Source organism: Papio anubis, chromosome 18 (genome assembly GCF_008728515.1).
Source record: "Papio anubis isolate 15944 chromosome 18, Panubis1.0, whole genome shotgun sequence".
Lineage (NCBI taxonomy): Eukaryota > Metazoa > Chordata > Mammalia > Primates > Cercopithecidae > Papio > Papio anubis.
The window spans coordinates 33,257,171-33,263,834 of NC_044993.1; the positions used below are offsets into that span (position 1 = coordinate 33,257,171).

At 45.3% G+C, this 6,664-nt stretch overlaps 1 non-coding gene across 1 annotated transcript; it reads right to left on the reverse strand.

Annotated features, from left to right (window-relative positions):
* Window positions 1-1,853: 1,853 nt before the first annotated feature.
* LOC116271355 lies at window positions 1,854-1,915 on the reverse strand. Its single transcript, XR_004179919.1, has one exon. It is a non-coding gene; the product is annotated as a U7 small nuclear RNA (small nuclear RNA).
* Between the last annotated feature and the right edge of the window lie 4,749 nt (window positions 1,916-6,664).

Sequence of the window (6,664 nt, forward strand, 5' to 3'; positions counted from 1 at the left end):
TGAAAGAGAGAGAGAGAGACCCGCACACATTAAGACAGAAATAGATGCATACTAAAGGAAAATATTTTGAGACATAGAGGATTGATGCAGGAAAACCAGTAACCACTGATAGGAGTTTTAGAGGAGAAAATGGAATGGAGGGGTGAAAATTATTAAAGAAATAATTTTCCAGGCCGGGCGCGGTGGCTCAAGCCTGTAATCCCAGCACTTTGGGAGGCCGAGGCGGGTGGATCATGAGGTCAGGAGATCGAGACCATCCTGGCTAACACGGTGAAACCCCGTCTCTACTAAAAAATACAAAAAACTAGCCGGGCGAGGTGGCGGGCGCCTGTAGTCCCAGCTACTCGGAGGCTGAGGCGGGAGAATGGAGTGAACCCGGGAGGCGGAGCTTGCAGTGAGCCGAATTGCGCCACTGCACTCCAGCCTGGGCGACACAGCGAGACTCAGTCTCAAAAAAAAAAAAAAAAAAAAAAAAAAAAAAAAAAAAAGAAATAATTTTCCAAGACTTTAGGGGGAAAAAAAGTTATTCTTCAGAATGAAAAGGCCTAGCAAACACAGAGCAGGTTGAATGAAAAAAAAAATTCAAATTTGGACCCACACTACATATCCTAGAGTGCCAAGGATAAGTTAAACACCCAAAAGCTTCCAGTGAGAAATAAAAGGCAGGTAATGTTGGTGTTCACAACAGCAACACTGACTCTCAGAAGACAATAGAACAATGCCTTCCAAAGTGCTAAGGGAAAATGGTATTGAACTTAAACTGGGCACGGCGGCTCGTGCCTGTAATCCCAGCACTTTAGGAGGTGGAGGCGGGTGGGTCACCTGAGGTCAGGAATTCAAGACCAGCCTGGTCAACATGGTGAAACCCCGTCTCTACTAAAAATACAAAAATTAGCTGGGTGTGGTGGTGTGTGCCTGTAGTCCCAGCTACTCAGGAGGCTGAGATACGAGAATTGCTTGAACCTGGGAGGCAGAGGTTGCAGTGAGCCGAGATCGCACCACTGCACTCCAGCCTGGGCGACAGGGCGAGACTCCGTATCAAAACAAAACAGAACTTAACTTTGATATCCAATCAAACTGTCAGTTAGGCATGAGAGAAAAATAAAGATACTTTCTGACATTTGGGACACTGAAGTTTCTCCCAATTCATCCTTTTGGTAAAAAATTGCTTGAGGATGTACTCTAGCAAAATGAAAAGGAATCCAAGATAGAGAATGACAGGGAAATCCAAGAAGCAATGGTTCTAAACTAGGAGAGCAATGAAAATATATCCCGGAATGACAGTTGTATAGCAGATCTGGAAACAAGTCAGTGAATATTAGATCACTCAACAAATGGCGTGATTAAAAATGGAATGATCTTGGCTGGGTGCGGTGGCTCACGCCTGTAATCCCAGCACTTTGGGAGGCCGAGGCAGGTGGATCACGAGGTCAGGAGATTGAGACTCATCCTGGCTAACACGGTGAAACCCCGTCTCTACTAAAAATACAAAAAAATTAGCTGGGCGTGGTGGCAGGTGCCTGCAGTCCCAGCTACTCGGAAGGCTGAGGCAGGAGAATGGTGTGAACCCAGGAGGCAGAGTTGCAGTGAGCCGAGACAGTGCCACTGCACTCCAGCCTGGGCGACAGAGCGAGATTCTGTCTCAAAAAAAAAGAATGATCTTAATGATAAAGTAAAAAAGACACGTCTGCCCATGTGCCTACACAAGGGGGAAAAAGACAGTTGAAATGCCAGGAAAACAAAAAAGTCCTGTAAGGAAATAATAGTCCAAATTGTAAGCAAACTAAAATGTGACCTGATTCTGAGCAAGTCTCAGAAAAGAATATTCTTCTTTCTTTTATTTCTATTTTTGTATGGATTTTCTGGTGAGAAGTGGAAAACCTGCTAGACAAATTCTAAAAGAGCTTTACTTCTTTCTCTAAGTGGTCCACGTTTATTGATACGGAGTTACGGAGTTACGTATTCTTCTTTGTGGATCCATTTATCCTTGGCTCTCCAGTAAACAGTACTTACATAATCATAATATTGTAAAAATGATTGATTTATTTGTTTATTATTATTTTTTAGAGGGAGACTCTTGCTCTGTCAGGCTGGAGTGCAGTGGCATGATCATAGCTCACTGCAGCCTCAAACTCCTGGGCTCAAGCGATCCTCTTGCCTTAGCCTCCCAAAGTGCTGAGATTACAGGCGTGAGCCACCACATCTGGCTTTAAAATTTTATTTGACATTTTATTCCAAATTTCATAACAACTTAACAGACAGAGCATGGAAGACTTATTCATGGTTATACAATACATCAGATTGCTTTTAGCTGAACAGTGGCTGAAACCCTAAATAGGGGGTTATTTTTCTACTGTTATGAGGCAGCCAGAGGTGGTCATCCCAGAGACGCATGTGCTTAAGAATTCTTTTTTTTTTTTTTTTTTTTTTTTTTTTTTTGAGACGGAGTCTCGCTCTGTCGCCCAGGCTGGAGTACAGTGGCCGGATCTCAGCTCACTGCAAGCTCCGCCTCCCGGGTTTATGCCATTCTCCTGCTTCAGCCTCCCGAATAGCTGGGACTACAGGCGCCTGCCACCTCGCCCGGCTAGTTTTTTGTATTTTTTAGTAGAGACGGGGTTTCACCGTGTTAGCCAGGATGGTCTCGATCTCCTGACCTCGTGATCCACCCGTCTCGGCCTCCCAAAGTGCTGGGATTACAGGCTTGAGCCACCGCGCCCGGCCGTGCTTAAGAATTCTTAAGCCGCCAAGATCATCTACATTTCTCCATCCAGCTTCGATGTCCTGGTATTATTTAATTTCTTTCTTTCTCTTTCTTTTCTTTTCTTTTCTTTTCTTTTCTTTTCTTTTCTTTCTTTCTTTTCTTTCTTTCTTTCTTTTCTTTCTTTCTTTCCTTTCTTTCTTTCTTTCTTTCTTTCCTTCCTTCCTTCCTTCCTTCCATCCTTTCTTTCTTTCTTTCTCTCTCTCTCTCTCTTTCTTTCTTTCTTTCTTTCTTTCTTTCTTTCTTTCTTTCTTTCTCTCTCTCTCTCTCTTTCTTTTCTTCCTTTCTTCCTTTCTTCTTTCTTCCTTTTTTTTTTTGAGACGGAGCTTCACTCTCATCGCCCTGACTGGAGTGCAATGGTGAGATCTCGGCTCACTGCAACCTCTGCCTTCCAGGTTCAAGCGATTCTCCTGCCTCAGCCTCCTGAGTAGCTGGGATTACAGGCACATGTCACCATGCCCAGCTAAGCTTTGTATTTTTGTAGAGACAGTATTTCACCATGTTGGCCAGGCTGGTCTTGAACTCCTGACCTCAGCTGATCTGCCCACCTTGGCCTCCCAAACTGCTGGGATTACAGGCTTGAGCCACCATGTCCGGCCTATTTAATTTCTTAAGGATTTAATGAAATTTTATTAAATATTTTTATTAAAATAAAATGATTCATTGTTCTAGAACTTGATGTTCATCCAGTTGAAATATTTAAAAATTCTGTCTACATATAGAAAGGTATATCTTACATATTTATGTATGTCTTAGTCAATTCAGGCTGCTATAACAGAATGCTATAGACTAGGTGGCTTAAGCAACAGAAATTTATTTCTCATAGTTCTGGAGGTTGGGAAATCCAAGATCGAGGCGCAGACATATCTGGTGTCTGGTGAGAGTCCACTCTCTTGTTTACACGTGGCCTTTTTCTGGTTGTATCCTCACATACAGTGAGAAGAGAGACAGAGAGATCATTTCGTGCCTCTTTTTTTTTTTTTTTTTTTTTTTTTTTTGAGACAAGGTCTCACTCTGTTGCCCAGCCTGGAGTGCAGTGGCAAAAACACAGCTCACTGCAACCTCCTCCTCTGCCTCCTGGGCTTAAGCAATCCTTCCACCCCAGCCTCCTGAGTAGCTGAGACTACAGGTGTGTGCCACTATGCCTGGCTAATTTTTGTATTTTTTTTTTAGAGATGGGGTTTTCCCATGTTGCCCAGGCTGGTCCCGAACTCCTGGGCTCAAGCAATCTGCCTGCCTTGGCCTCCCAAAGTGCTGAGATTATAGGCATGAGCCACTGGGCCCAGCCCATCTCTTCTTATAAGGGCACTGATTCTATTCGTGAGGACTCAACTCTACAACCTAATCACCTCCTAAAAGCCCCTCCTCCAAATACCATCACACTGGGGATTTAGGGTTCAACATACGAATTTTGGGGGCACACAGACATTCAGTCCATAGTATGTATATCTGTATATTTATCTATAGCTATAGCTCTATCTACACCAATTTAAGAGTAATATGAATTTATGTGAATAATATGAATTGCTTAATATTACAAAACATTCCTCAGTTGCCTTGTGCAGCTTCTGCAATTAGCATAAAATCATAAATATTCTGGAAACAGAAATTGGAAAACAAAAAAAGCAAGGAAATGGACAAGTCACTTTCATGGGAAATGATGTGTGACATGAGAGTCGGTTGCATTCATGCTTTTTGAGGAGGATTTGATGAGTTTATTAATTTGTCTTTTTTCTAATTTCTACACTTAAATCCTCCCTGTACTTTGAAGACAGTGTCTATCTCTGACATCAGCATTGGGACAATCTATAAAACCATCCTGGCATTCAAATATAGTCACTCTTTGTTTTGAGGACATAGGGCAAGAGATGGAGAAGTGTTTCCCAGGGCCTGAACAGTGTTAGTCACTAGAGAAGATGTTTAGGATTACTTGATCACACTGTAACGGCAAATACAAGATCCTGAGTGACAGGGTCCCCAAGTATTCTTTTTTTTTTTTTGAGACGGAGTCTCGCGCTGTGTCACCCAGGCTGGAGTGCAGTGGCGCGATCTCGGCTCACTGCAAGCTCCGCCTCCCAGGTTCACGCCATTCTCCTGCCTCAGCCTCCGAGTAGCTGGGACTACAGGCGCCCGCCACCACGCCCGGCAATTTTTTTTTAATTATTTTTTTTTTTTTTTTTTGAGACGGAGTCTCGCTCTGTAGCCCAGGCTGGAGTGCAGTGGCCGGATCTCAGCTCACTGCAAGCTCCGCCTCCCGGGTTTACGCCATTCTCCTGCCTCAGCCTTCCCGAGTAGCTGGGACTACAAGCGCCCGCCACTGCGCCCGGCTAGTTTTTTGTATTTTTTAGTAGAGACGGGGTTTCACCATGTTAGCCAGGATGGGTTTTTTGTATTTTTAGTAGAGACGGGGTTTCACCATGTTAGCCAGGATGGTCTCGATCTCCTGACCTCGTGATCCACCCGCCTCGGCCTCCCAAAGTGCTGGGATTACAGGCTTGAGCCACCGCGCCCGGCCTCCAAGTATTCTTTAATATGGGCTTCCCCAACCCCCGGGCTGCAGTACTGGTCCGTGACCTGTTGGGAACCAGGCCATGGGGCAAGTGAATGTGATCACCTGAGCTCTGCCTCCTGTCAGATCAGAGGTGGCATTGGAATTCCATTGGAATGAGAACCTTATTGTGAACTGTACATGCGAGGAATCTAGGTTGTGTGCTCCTTATCAGAATGTAACTACAGTTTCATCCCCAAATCATCTCACCCTGCCCCACCGTCTGTGGAAAAGTTGTCTTCCACCGAAACTTGTCCCTGGTGCCAAAAAGGTCGGGGGCTGCTGCTTTAACACACGTGTGTGCTTGTGGTGTATGTGCTGTCTAAAGTACAAGGCCCCAGGCAAAGACTCTTCGTGCCTGGGTCTGGGGCAGCATTGCCTGCAGCCTCCTCTCTGCCTCATCCATATCACATAGACAAGAGCGTGGCCTCTGGGTCAGGCAGACCTGAGCTCAGTTCCCAGTTCTGCCCCTTGGAAGTCTTGTGACTTTCAGCCATTGACTTTCCTGGAGCCTCAGCATCTTCCTCTGCAAAGTGGGGGATCTAAGAGGATCCTATTATCTAACAGGATTCTCTTCCAGTGTTGTTAGTGCAGGCCTGCCCCTAAGATTTGCAGAGCCTTGGGCAAAATCAAGAATGGAGGCCTAGGTGCAGTTCACCCCTTGCTCTTTCCACCCTGACTTCTCCACTCTATGTAGACATAAAAACTCATGTGTCCAATCTCTGTTCACACATCCTCCCATCTCTGAATACCTCTGCCCTTGGCCATCCTTCTGGCCCAGGAGTGTACAGACTGATGGCATGGTGCACCTTCAGGAAGCATAGACAGGTGGGAGAGGGGGACTACGCAGACCCTAGAACTAGCCTTTGGGGTCCCAGGTACTCAAAGTATTGTGTAGACGGTGCTAGATGGGGGACTTATGGGAGGAGTGAGCATGAGTTCTAGTTGGACAGATCTCCTGGGACCCTCGGACTCCTCTCCTGTGGGGAGGAGGAAAACCAGGTCCTCTAAAGTAGAGGGCCCAGAGCAGAGCCCTGGTTGTCTGGCTCTGAAGTGGTCCTGATAGTGCAGAGTCCATGAAATGATGTTTATAAACTGCTTAGGACAATGCTTGGCACTTATTAGGTATTGAACACATATTAAATGCTCAATAAATATTAGTTGTTGATATTATTATTATTATTATGAGAATCTGAAGGCTGAATCTCCCTTTCAAGGATGCGATGGGAGTAAGTGAGATCGTGTAGAAGTACCTACTCTAAAGGCATTTGGATGAGATGAGTTGGCATCCCAGTGGGTACTGAGGCTGAGGTTGCAGGGTGAGTGGCCAACCTGCTTACTGGAGGCACAAGGGACTG